We start from the raw sequence: 13,944 nt of genomic DNA, 5'->3' as shown, positions 1-13,944 counted from the left end.
AAAATATTTTATGACAAAGGGAGCAACATAAAGTATTAAAAACCTGATAGTAAGAAAATGAAAATGCCAAAAATAGAGTTTATAACATGTCATATGCATTGTAGGTGCATAAAAAATTTTCTGCTGCTTTAAGAACTGAAATAATGGTAAATTCTGAGTGAAGTTAACTTACTTCTTTTTAACAGCAACATATGAATTCTACTCTTTGATCTGCATAAAGTATGAACGTCATTCAGTGCACTTGGAAAGCAAGATATAATTAACGAACACAAAACAAAAATTTTGGGAAAAATTATAATATCCAAGGCTAAATAGAAATAAAGATGACAAAATTATAATATCTAAGGCTAAATAGAGATAATGATAACAACCAGCCATTGACTTTTTTTCTCGTTCAGCATCTTGTTAGTGTCAGGATCATTTCTACTGTCCAAATCCTTGGCCTGTCTGTCGAACTCTTTGATATCCCTGAAAAGACAAGACCAAATTATCTTTCTAATTGGGAACTTAAAAGTTGACAAAAAAGGAAAAGGAAAACACTTGTTATATATGCATCACTACAACTCTCACACTTGCATGGGATTCAACCCATGAGCTATCCTCCACCTCTTAAGGAAGGGAGGAGATGGCATTTGATACATTGAACATTTGCAAAAGAAAAATGAAAAAACACACACACAAAACACCAACAGCAGCAGTACCACATACCCATCGGTTTTTGAACCTATGACCTCATTCACCATCCCATACTTATGGAGGGTAGAAGTGCCATTAGGCCCAATAGCCATTGGCTTAGACAAGGCATTTATCTCCAATCACTAGCTTTGTTTAGACACAACTTTCAAGCATCAATTAGTAAAGTAGGACCTGTTCTTTGGGCAGAAACTACGAATCCAAGGAGAGAAACAGTTGCACATTTGAGGAGTTTTGAGAGACCTATTGATCAATTGAAGTCTTTGTCCCTCCGTCCTTGTTCAGTTGATCTTGGACATGGGGTTTTACTAACTGTACTTCATTTTTTAATTCAATTTTCTCTTAGATCATCTGATTGATTTGCTTGTATTTTTCCAAGGTGCTTTATGTTCACCATCGTGAACATAGAGTAGTAGCCTTTTCATGTTCAATAAAATTCTATATTTATCATAAAAAGTTAAGTATATCTAGATCTTGAAAATGTACAAGTCCTTGAGCATAGTATTTACTGGTGTTTCACAGGATGTTCATGGTATGGGAATCGAAAATGACATTTCAAATCTCAAGAACGCAAAACCTCTTAGAACCTTCATTCTTATGATCTGGCAGTTTTATTTTTGCAATATAATAATAAAATCAATGGTGAGACATAGCCATCTAGTTATAAGAAGATAAATATAACAACTGCAGTACTGCGCAAACCAAGAGCAGGAGATTTAAACAGAAGATTCAAGTTGAATTGGATTTTTCTCTTTTTGGGATAAGTTGTTTGAATGTATACGCCAAACCCTACACAATTGAATTATAGTTGATTGTGTTTTATATATGAGCATTAGTCCTTTTCATTTAGATGGTCAACTTTTTGGAAAACAAAATGAGAGCTGCCCTACCAACATTTGAGAAACTAAATAGCTAGAATGGGGTGTAGAACCAGAATCATGTCCTATATTACATTACAAAAATATTTATGTTCCAAAATCAATGTCTCACTGTGAGGGGCAATGAATCTATAGTTTATACAACAAGCATAAGCAATATGCAATAGCCCAATTTTTATAATAGGCAAATTAAAATTTTTCACTGCAAACTCTTAATGAATATGACAGCACCTTATTGAGGTTATATATCCTTTTATGACAAACTAACACTAAAAAAGTTTATGTATGGTATGCGACAACAACCCCATTACACAAGCACACTATGCTTCAAGATGGATCATTATCACCATGTCATCATCACAAAAGAGATGGACCACTTGCTAGGTGATTCCATATGGTATATCCAAGGCACAAAGCACATATCTTGATGAGTTCTAGTTATCCAATTTTCACAAAAGTGAAACCAATCTATGGACCCAAATCTTATCATTTCACACACAAACAAACCATTTAATCACCATATTCTCTTCTGTAAAAGTATAATAAATAAATATCCTCATACTCCCCCCACTTCCAGTGATCCAAAAAACTTTTACTTCATTTAATCATTAACACATTTATTCAGAGGCCCAGAATCATGTCCATCAAAAATCAGTTGCATGACGTTGTCTACATTACTTTCCTTTCCAATCACAGACAATCCATCCTAGACTCTAATTCGTAGCATGCACGCAAAACACACCAACTCATTTAACAAGCTCCATCGTGGGTTCGTATTAGAAATTTTCAATGCTGCATATAAATATCATATGCGAGAGCCTATGAACAAGAATTATATAACCAAACAGAGAGAAAGAGAAAGGTTCCATTGTGAAATACCTCTTACACTCGCGCACATGTTTTCAGTGAGCTCTTCCAACTGCCTAGTCTACCTATTGGAGTGCATAACCTTCTCCAACTTCTGAAACCCATTTCTGTGGCATCACATACAGCGCACAATAATAATACTTTGCTAGAAATACCACACAAAAATTGAATCCAATACTTTTTTTTCCCTCTTATTCCCTTTTCTTGTTTCACTTCTCTAGTGCCCAGCAGCCCAATCCAGGACCTGGTGAAATGTGGGCCCAATTTGCTCAACTTGAGGGATTTGAATTAGAGCAATGGTAGAAACACAAGTTTTCATTTATTATTAACTTCATTTTTATTATAGACCAATTACTACATAACATCTCAAAAATTGTAAAAGATTTATTAAAAAAATTTGTAGATTTTAATGTGTCACCAAAATTATTATTTGAATTACCAATTAGTCCCCTTGATAATTTATCATGGTCTAGTTACTAACACTATTATCAATCATATTGTAATATTTTTTTTCATGTCTTTCTAATTTTTTTCCCTCAAGTTCTCTACCTGTTGAAAATAAGCCGAGCTGTACATATGTAGCTCATGTTTGATTTGAGGAAAAAAATTCTTGTTTATTTTTAGTTATTTAACAAACAAAGTCAATTGAAGATAATTCTAGTCTTATCTTTCCACAAAACTTTCTTCTTCTTCTTCTTCTTCTTCTTCTTCCTTTTTTTTTTTTTTTTTTTTTTTTTTTNTGACGTTGTTTGGATTTGATTTTTGATTTTGTGGCACTGACTACTGAGTCTGAGAGATTGTTGCTAGACTTGCTACGTTGTTTGCTTGATTCACGATTTGATTTTGAGTACGAAATTTGGCCCGAGTCTGTAAGACTGTACTGTTGAGTTTGAAACTTTTACAGGCACCACGATAACATATAGGCGAAAAGCACATTTTCGTTCCTATATTTTCACACGATTTCTATTTTGGTCCCTAAATTTTTTTTTTACCGCTTTTAGTCCTATCCTGAAAAACGCCTATTTTTTTAGTCCCTGTCGTTACATCAGAGACGGAAAATGCTGACGTGGCAAACGGATGGCACTGTTGGCTGACGTGGCTATTAAAATAATAATAAAAAATATTATTTGGTATTAAAAAATTTAAAAATTAATTTATTAATTTTAACTAAATAAAAAAAATTAAAAACAGAATTAAAAACAAAAAATTACATGGATTAAGATCTAAAAGGGTCACGAACAAGAACAACAAAACCACAAATTCAAATCCAAGATCACAATTTCAGATATAAGAATACAAACTCAAATCTAAAAACACAAACTTAGAAATTAAAATCCAAAAACTAAAATCTCAAAATCACCATTTTTTCAAACCCACCAAAATCATCAATCCAAACAAAAAAAAAAATCTCAAACTCAGAAAAACCCATCTCAAGCAAGCAAACCCAGCAAACCCACCTCAAGCTTGTGCTCAAGTGGTCAAGGCAGTACCCATATCTCTTTCTGTGAAGATCTATATAATCTCCTTGAGGCTAAAACAACAACAACAAAATTAATAAAACCAGTACACACAAAATCATCTATGAAATTAACAAAAGGAAACTGTGAAGAGAAAGAGAAGGTTGAGAAAAGTGAACCATGGGGCAAGATGAGGGAAGAGACGGCTGGGTTCAGATCGGCGGCGGTGGCGGAGTGCTTAGATCGGTTCGAGGGAGAGATTTTTGGGAGCTGATGAGTCGGGATGGGTTTGGGAGGGGAAGGAAGGCGAAGAGACGGGATAGGTTTGGGAGGGAAAGGGAGGTGAAGAGTCGACTGGGTTTGGGAGGCAAAGGGTCTTGTGGCGTGCTCAGATCGGCGGCGAGATGCGGGAAGAGACGGCTGGGTTCAGATCAGCGGCGGTGGCGGAATGCTTAGATCTGTTCGAGGGAGAGATTTTTGGGAGTTGATGAGTCGGGATGGGTTTGGGAGGGGAAGGGAGGCAAAGAGACGGGATGGGTTTGGGAGGGAAAGGGAGGTGAAGAGTCGACTGGGTTTGGGAGTTGTGGCGTGCTCAGATCGGCGGCGAGATGAGGGAAGAGGCGGCGGCGTGCTCACATCAATATTTACGATGGGAGGGAGGAGAATCGGCATCCGACAGTGGGAAGAGATTTTTGGGAGCTGAAATAAGATCGACCAAGACTCATGTTTGAGGTGGTTTGCTGGGTTTGCTTGCATGAGATGGTTTTTCTGAGTTTGAGATTTTTTTGTTTGGATTGGTTCCATTATATTTTTGGATTGATCTGGTATTTTGGGGTTTTAAGGATTTGATGATTTGGCTGGGTTTGAGAAAATGATGGTTTTGAGATTTTAGTTTTTGGATTTTAATTTCTGAGTTTGTGTTTTTAGATTTGGATTTGTGTTCTTGTTGTTCTTGTTCTTGACCCTCTTAGATCTTAATCCATGTAATTTTTTGTTTTTAATTCTGTTTTTAATTTTTTTTACTTAGTTAAAATTAATAAATTAATTTTTAAATTTTTTTAATACCAAATAATATTTTTATTATTATTTTAATGGCCACGTCAGCCAACAGTGCCATCCGTTTGCCACGTCAGCATTTTCCGTCTCTGATGTAACGGCAGGGACTAAAAAAATAGGAGTTTTCCAGGATAGGGACTAAAAGCGGTAAAAAAAAAATTTAGGGACCAAAATGAAAATCGTGTAAATGTGTGAAAATGTAGGGGAAAATGTGCTTTTCGCCTAACATATACCATCATAAAATAAATAAAAATAATAACGGAGCACATAATAATTTTATAATACTTTTACAGTAAATTATAAGTACTTATTTATTAATGGTTCTAATTTAAATTTACAATTTAAATTATTTTTTTATCTCATCAATAAAAACATGTAACAACGTTACATTCTATCACTTATTGTGAAAGTGTTAAGTATGTAGCATTTCTCATAAAAATAAAGTCAAAATGCAAAATTCACACCCTTTAAATTACACAACTTTTCATTTTAGTACTTAAAATTTTTGTTTTATTATTTCAATATTTTAAATTTCATTTATTATCAATTAAGTCATTTATTAACAATATGTTAATTGCTGCTATTATCTATAGCAAAACAACACCATTTCGTCCTTTTTTAATTTAAATTTATTTAATTATAATAAAAAAAAAAAAAAAAAAAAAAAAAAAAAAAAAACCAGAAGTTTGACCATTGGCTTGTGTATGGGGTTTGGAACTATTAGGACATATCTTGGGCAAAACCCTCGCTGAGTCCTAGGCTTTTTGAAGTGTTTTCTGTTGTGAAAGGTTCATACTTAGAACCATTGAAAAAAATCATTAAAACCATTGTAGAAATCGTTTTGCTGCAGAGATCTTGTAGTAATATTGAATAGAACTAAATCCCTAACAACCCTTAGTCTCTTTAAATTTTTGTAATGTTTGAAAAGTGAACAGTTCATTTTACCTTTTGCCTTTCAATCATTGGAAAGAAATTTGTAGAATTCATTTTACCTTTTGATCATTGGAATGAAATTTGTAGAGTTCATTTTAACTTTTGATCACTAAAAATAATTTTGTAGAGTTCTTGGTTTATCTTAAGAAAACCATAAACTTAGGACTTTTATTCCAATTCTTTTAGTTATGCTAGAAGGGTATTCAAAATGAGTTGAAATATGTGTGAATAATAATAAGTCCATGTCTAAATAGATATTCTTTCTTCTTCTTCTTCTTTTTTTGGTAAAAAGGAGATTTCATTCAAATAAACTAAGAAACAAAATCAACTACATTAGGTTCAGGACAAAGCTTGAAATGAAAAAGACCATAGAATTAGACAGATAAGCATCCAACAGATTAGGGGGAGGTGAATTAATTATATATTCAAATCTTGAAGTAGGGGTAGCAAAATAAGCCCAAACTCATTTACTCACTCAAATCCATCCACTCTAATTAAACTCAAACTCACCCAATTATTAGTTGGGTTAATTGGGCATCGACCCAATTAGACCCAGTGATTATTGGGTTTTAATTAAAAACACATTGAGTCCCATTTAACCAAAAAACAATATACCTAAATTCAACTCAGCCCTTCCCATTTAAAAAAAAAAAAAGCCTCTAGATTTTCCTTCATTTTCTTGGCCTCCAAACACTTCTCTCTCTCTCTCTCTCTCTCTCAACAAATAAAAAAATAGAACCAAGCAATCAAAAACAGACAATTCAAAAAAAAAAAAAAAGAAGAGAAATACACATATGTGCCTTCGCCGATCTGCTCCAATTTTTCGAAGCAATCAACGCTTCTAGAACCCATGATGAGTACTCCTCCACATTCAATTGGCCTGGATTTATACAGAATATAAGGTCAATTTGGGTTGGATAAGAACTTTGTGTAGTAAGCTTGAATTCACACCGTGGCTCCACTGCGTTGTTGCCAACCACCTCAATGACCGAAACGCCTTCGTCGATAAGAACCTTTGCTTCTGATTCACAAATGGCGCATATGCTTGCGATGATGAGGCTGAAAACGACGTCATCGAAAGCCTAGAGAACGCCGACGATGACGAGAATCGCAACCGCGGAGCTCTGATCAAGGCGACGATGACGTGGCCATGTTTACTAGGCTTTATATTCTCTTGGAGCAAGTCGGTGCGTAACACTAAGCTTGAAATGACATTTCTTTGTATTTGTTGCATTGTTTGGTTGCCAAGAAAGTGAGAGAAAATAGAAAAGAAAAGAAAATATTTTTTTATTTGGATTTTTAATATAATTGCTGAAGTGGATGTGCTTATGTGGAATTTTTTAATCCCAAGAATAGAGACTAGAGAGAGTGGAAAAGGGAATCCAAAAAAGTGTTGAGGTTTTTACTTTAATGTCATTTTGGTAATTTTGATAATTGGATAATTTGGTAAGTTGGGGTTTATCCATAATAATTAGATTTGGTTAGATTTGAGTTAAAAGTAACTAGTTAAATGGGTTTTAATGAATAAATGAGTTTTATATATTCAACCCAATTATGTCCACTCCAAACCCACCTATTTGATACCCCTATCTTGAAGTGATCCTATATTAACAAGAGCGTCCGCATAGAAGTTTGCTTTCCTATAGCAGTGCACCAGCTTAATCTAAGGAACTTGAGCATTTAGGAGCCTATAATCAGCCACAAGGGATAAATTAATAGCATTAGAGATGTTGTCATTGTTCATCAATTCAACAACAGTTTGTGCATCCAATTCTACTTCAAGAGTACTAACACTCAAATTTAAACACATGATTAACCCATCCCTTAATGCCTACAGTTCAGCTAGGAAGCTAGTGGTATTTCCTATGTTTCTAGAGAAAGCTTGTATCCAAGCTCCCGAATCAAAGCGAAGAATGCCCCTTCCTCCTGCTGCACTTGGGTTTCCAAGAGAAGAACCATCAGTGTTTACTTTGAACTGGCTTCTGTAAGGTCTTTCCCACCGGATACCTCTCTCAACACGAGGTCTCCTTATAGAATTCCTTTGAGCACAAAATGCATGCTCAGTTGCTCTTTGAATGATTTCTGAGTGGATGGTTTGGTTGGGGCTTTGCTTTTGGAAAACAACTCTGTTCTGATGCTACCAAAGAGTCCAAACAGCAAAAGCAAAGATCAAGTTCCAAGGAATACGCGTCTGCCCAGATTTTATATCTAACTTGCAATTAAATTCCAGCCAGTCTTGGAGGTTTCAGATTGAAGAAATCTATTTTGAAGTTAGCTCCAAGGTTTTTCCAACAATTTAGAGCAAAAGAACAATCCCTCAAGAGATAGATAATCGTTTCTGGAGCTTGCTGGCATATCAGGCAAGAGGGGTTTACATGAATACCTCTAGTTACAAGACATTCACGAGTGGCTATGCTGTTATGAAAACACATCCACATGAAGAACTAGACCCTTGGGAGAACATTTAATTTCCATATCCAACTGCCATTAAAGGAGAGGTGAGGCGCAAAAATCTAGTTTGACAAGAGGTAAGCACTAATGAGGTTAAAGTGCCCATTGGAAGTTGTTGCCCAGATCATTCTATCCTTCATCGATGCAACACAAGAACGAGGCATAGCTCTGATTTCCATGCCAACATGGCTTGGCAAGGTTTAGAAATCTTCCCCCAATCCCAGCCAGTATCCGAGACTATATCCCTGATTTTATGTTCCTCTTCCCCTCTAGTGAGTGGATCGTGAACAAGAGATCTCAATGGCCCTTTAGAAGTCCAATTATCAAGCCAAAAATTAATATTACTGTCCCAGCCTAGGCTCCATCTGGTATCTTTGGCAAAATTAATATTCACTCCTGGTAAGGGTGTCATTTCATTGGCATCAAATAAACAAATGTGCATTTCTATTGCTATTGTGGAATATGAGTTTATAGCATTGGCGCCAATAGGATGTTGGATGTAGAGTAGTAATCACAACCAATACCAACCATTTTTGTGTTTATTGCAATAGAGGCGTCACCATGTTTAGAGCGTACAACAAAGTGTACAATGAAAAATATAGACACATAACTTTAAGACTGAAGTACATAGTAAATGAGGTTGTATCAATTGTATATGTAAAGTCACATGATAATTTGGCAGAAATTTTCATCAAAGTTTTTTCCCAAGAATTGGTAAGAGAAGAAATTCATTGGAATGAGACTAAAATCTTTCAAATAGAATCACCATGGCTGAAACCCAATCCTAAATAGACCAAATATAAATAGGTTTAAATGAAAACATGATGCTGATAAGTGTTTAGTAGAGTGTTAATAGTTAAGTTTGATGATACTTTAATATTAATAAAACTAGTATGTAACCTGTGTTTGTGCACGTGATTGATGAATTGTAGTGATGCTACTGATATTAGTTTGGGTTTTAAACACATATGACATAGTATGACCAGGTCATTTGGAGATACTAAAATAATTTTTTCTTTCTATTTTTATGATATTAGTTACGCCAAGTTTCTCATTACATTGTTATTATATATATAATTTTGAAAATCACTATTAGATACTACATATATAATATCAATTTACAATTATCGTCTGTGAAATTATACTAAATACAACACAAAATAAAATAATTAATTGATCAAATAGTATCTCCTAAATTGAATGAGAATAGGTATGTAGGATCATTCAGCTCAATTACAGTTTTTTACATTTAATATCTTCGCATACGAAATATCTGAATAGAAACTGTATAAAAAATATGCTCATTAGTTTAAAGAAAAAATAATAGCAAAAATCTAAACAATTTAATTTTATGGAAAGCTAACAAAAGCATATATATATATATATATATTACAAATTAAATTAGTTAGTAATTAGTCGTACATAGTCATGATATATTACATAAATAACTTATAAATTTGAATTGTTTTTAGTTAAATGATTAGGTTTTTTTTAAGGTTTATTTATATTGAATTCCTCATTTTCTACACTAAATTAACTCATTTGGCACGAAAATTAAAAAAACTTAGATTAGATGGGACACATGGTGCAAAATTAAACTCTAATTAAAATCCAATTTTTACACTTAATTAACTCTCTTGGCACAAAAATTTAAAATTTAGATTAGATAAAACACGTGATGCAAAATTAGACTTTAATTGAATTCAAATTTGAAACCTAATTGAATTTTCTCTTAACTTTACCTGTTAATATATACTAGCTTGTAATCTTATGCATATACATAGATACACTTAAAGATATACACAAAAATGCATAGTAGAATTCTTATATATATATATATATATAATTTAAATATTATTGATAGTCATTCTTATATTTTGTTAACTCTTTAAAAAGTCCTGTAAGAATATTATTAAATATAAAATGTAAATTGTCATTTTTTTATTACTTCTTAATTTTTGTTATTGTGAAGTGTTTTTTTTTTTTTCGATTAATTTATTATAGACTCTTTGATTTTTGTACTCAATAACCCACTTGAATAAATATTTATAATATGGTCCCACATTTGATTCCAAAATTATGAAATAAAACTATTTCTAAAAATAATTAATTTATGACACATGACACAAAATCGGACTCTAATTTGAAATTCTAATTGGACTTTCTCTAAGTTTTGCATATATATATGTGTGTGTGTGTGTGTGTGGAGAGAGAGAGAGAGAGAGAGAGAGAGAGAGAGAGAGAGAGAGAGAGAGAGAGAGAGAGAGAGAGAGAGAGAGAGAGAGAGAGTAGCTTGTAACTTCATGCATATGCGTGAATATACTTAAAAGATATACATTAAAATGCATTGTATAATTCCTCTATATATAATTTAAATACTATTGAAAATCAAGTAAGAATATTAAAGATATACATTCTTATATTTTGTTAAATCTTTAGAAAATCAAGTAAGAATATTATTAGGTAAAAAATGTAAATTATTCATATATATATATATATATATTTTTTTTTTTATGAATGCTTAATTTTTGATATTATGAAGTACTTTTTTTTTTCCAGCTCATTAATTCTAGACTCTTTTGTTTTTGTACTCAATAACTTACTTGGATGAATATTTATGATGTGGTCCTACAATTAACTCCAAAATTAAAAAATAAAACTCTCTAAAAATAAATAATTTAGAACACATTGTGTAAAATTGGACTTCAATTATAGGCCTAATTGGATTTTCTTTAAGCTCTCTCTCTCTCTCTCTCTCTCTCTCTCTCTCTATATATATATATATATATGAGGTTCTAATTTTCAAAATGTATATACATATGTTTATACATAAACATTTAATCAAATAGCATTTGGAAAAGTTAAGATTTAACTTAAGAATAATATAGCTTTTGAAGGGAAGTACTTCCTATCATAGAGGTTTTAAGATTTATTTTGGGAATATAGCTAAGAAAATGTCAATTATAAAACACATAGATAAAATTTCCTTAATAAATTAAAAAACACATGTATAAACAATTAGTCTAGAATCATCATTTTTATTTATTTAAAAAAATGAAGTGACAAGCTATTATATCATCAAGGTTTTTTTTTTTTTTTTTTTTTAAATGTTATTAAGAGTTGGTACATTTTCTATTTTATTCTCTCTCTAAATTGACAAATCATTATTGAGAAAAAGCATTTTAGTGGGTTCTCTCATTTTTAAAGGTAAACGTTTATTAATTGCTTTTAGAAATACAGTTATACCTATACAAAAGTGCATCAGTTGACGTCAATACTGTGATTTTTATTACGGGCGATAAACCAATGGTTCCATTCCATCTCCCGACACCCTAACTCTAGGTTTATCCTTCAGAGTTTAAAATGTTGGGTATGGTCAAAAACCTAATGGATATATTAAAAAAATGTATACATAATACAAAATAATATAGAAGAGGCTTAAGGCTGACAAATAGACTCCGGGAAGAGATTTTAATGCTATCATCATGGTTGATAGCTGTTATTGGTGGTGACTATGAATTTTTAGCCCCAAGTCCTAAACTTCATGATTAACTTATATTTATATATTATTTTTTTTACTAGATGAATAATCCTTTGTTGTAGTGTCACATTCTGTTTCCAGAGTAATAAAACATTAAAAGGCCAAATTCAAAATAAATGATGGCAAAATGACATTTTTTTTTTTTGTTGAGAAACTAGAAAAATGACAAAATAAACATTAGTTATTTGATTGAACATATAAATAAACATAAGTTTATATATTATTTCTTTTAAACTAAAACATTGCTTGTGGCTAATTAGAGATTCACCTAAATATTAGCTTAGTTAGAGGTCTGTTACCCACCTTATCATTTCATAGTTAAAATAGGAAAAATATAACAATATTTAAGAAAAAAAAAATTGGGGCTTTGTAATGTGCACAACTCTTTTCAACACATCATATCACTAAAATTTTAGACAACAAAGTACAACTGTACAGCCCATTTCAATAGACAAGTTAGGGTGTTGCCATTGGAAATTTGTGTGCTTTTGGTTCATGGGTTTGCCTTATGTGGGTAGATGGTTGACGCTAAAATTGTGGCCAATGATGGGTTTGTGACTGTGATTAGTGTTGGCTAGTCATAAACTTTCCCATCTAAGATAAATTAGTGCTAACATTTATGTTGTGGAGGATGAGTTTTATACTCTTAATGGAGTTCAAAGTATAGTTAAATGTCTATGTGACATAGATATAAAAAAAAGAATTTCACCTATGTAAGCACATTAGTGGTGTTGCTTCTAAACAAGAGTTATAACTTTTCTCTTGTTAACGTTAGTTAATCCAAGGAGTATCACAAGTCCATAATAGTACCAACAAGTTGTATATTCTTGGCGTTTAGGATATTTTCATGTGAGTGTTTTCTCTGGCTTTAAGAAAATAATTTAGTTTAAATTTAGACTGCAGTTAACTTCTTGAAGTTTAGAAATTATAACACTAAGAGGATGCGTAAATTGAAAGACACTTTTTTTTTTTTTTTTTATTATATATATATATATATATGGATGATGTGGGAAGACTTTCATCTCAGCCCCCAATCAGGTATTGTCCTCTTTGGAAATGGCGTTAAGCCTTAGTCCTCAAGGATTTGTTAAATCTCACATCAAGGAGAGACGCATTCCACTCATGCCTTATAAGCCTTTGGCCTAAAGATAAGTGTACCACTACTACACATGTGAACTAGAGCAAGTCTCAAAAACTGTTAGCACATGCTGTGGTAGTGCACTCCTTCGAGCCACACATAAGCCGACAAAGGGGGAAGAAGAGGGTTTCCTCTTAAACCCCAAAAGGCGCCTTTTTGTAGGACCCCAATCAAGTATTGTTTGCTTTGGGATAAGAAAGGATCGACCTACGTCCCACCCGCACGAATTTGCTCAATCCCACATCAGAGAGAGACGTCTCCCACTCTTGCCTTATAAGCCTTTGGCTTAAGGATGAGTGTACCACTACTACACATGTGAACTAGAGCAAGTCTAAAAAACTGCTAGCGCATGTTGTGGTAGTGTACTCCTTCGGGCCACACATGAGCCAACAAAGGGGGAAGGTGAGGGTTTCTCCTTAAACCCCAAAAGGTGTCTTTTTATGGAAAGACTTTCGTCACGACCCCCAATCAGGTATTGTTCGCTTTGGGATGGGCAAGGATCGACCTATGTCCCACTCGCACGAATTTGCTCAATCTTACGTCGGGGAGAGACGCTTCCCACTGTTGCCTTATAAGCCTTTGGCCTAAGGAAGGGTGTATTGTAGTGTGTGTGATCATAGATGATAAAGTATCTATCAAATTTCATATGACTATTACAAGGTTACAGCCTACTACTGGGGGATTGTTGCATATATAGATATATACATATAGGTTTTTTAATATTTGAGAGATCCTTGTTTAAAAATAGAAGAGCAAAGAGTGTTTTAAAAGAAAAATAATAATTGAGTTGAAAAAATCTCACTCAAGCGAGATTAAAGTTTGCTCCAATGAGATGGACCACACAAGTGAGTGATAAACGACTAAGCAAGGCATAGATGTTTTTTTTTTTTTTTTTTTTTGTTTGACTTAGTAGTCACATATTGAAGAATC

General features: G+C 33.0%; 1 long non-coding RNA gene across 1 annotated transcript; it reads right to left on the bottom strand.

Annotated features, from left to right (window-relative positions):
• Positions 1-171: 171 nt before the first annotated feature.
• Positions 172-2,726, bottom strand: LOC136064011 (uncharacterized). The gene is made up of 3 exons (XR_010625660.1): positions 2,451-2,726; positions 372-468; positions 172-210 (listed from the first exon to the last, which is right to left on the bottom strand). It is a non-coding gene; the product is annotated as an uncharacterized LOC136064011 (long non-coding RNA).
• Between the last annotated feature and the right edge of the window lie 11,218 nt (positions 2,727-13,944).

Source organism: Quercus suber, unplaced genomic scaffold (assembly GCF_002906115.3).
Source record: "Quercus suber isolate HL8 unplaced genomic scaffold, Cork oak 2.0 scaffold_608, whole genome shotgun sequence".
Taxonomy (NCBI): Eukaryota; Viridiplantae; Streptophyta; class Magnoliopsida; order Fagales; family Fagaceae; genus Quercus; species Quercus suber.
The sequence above is the reverse complement of the archived record's forward strand: the minus strand, read 5'-3'. Positions and strand labels throughout refer to the sequence as shown.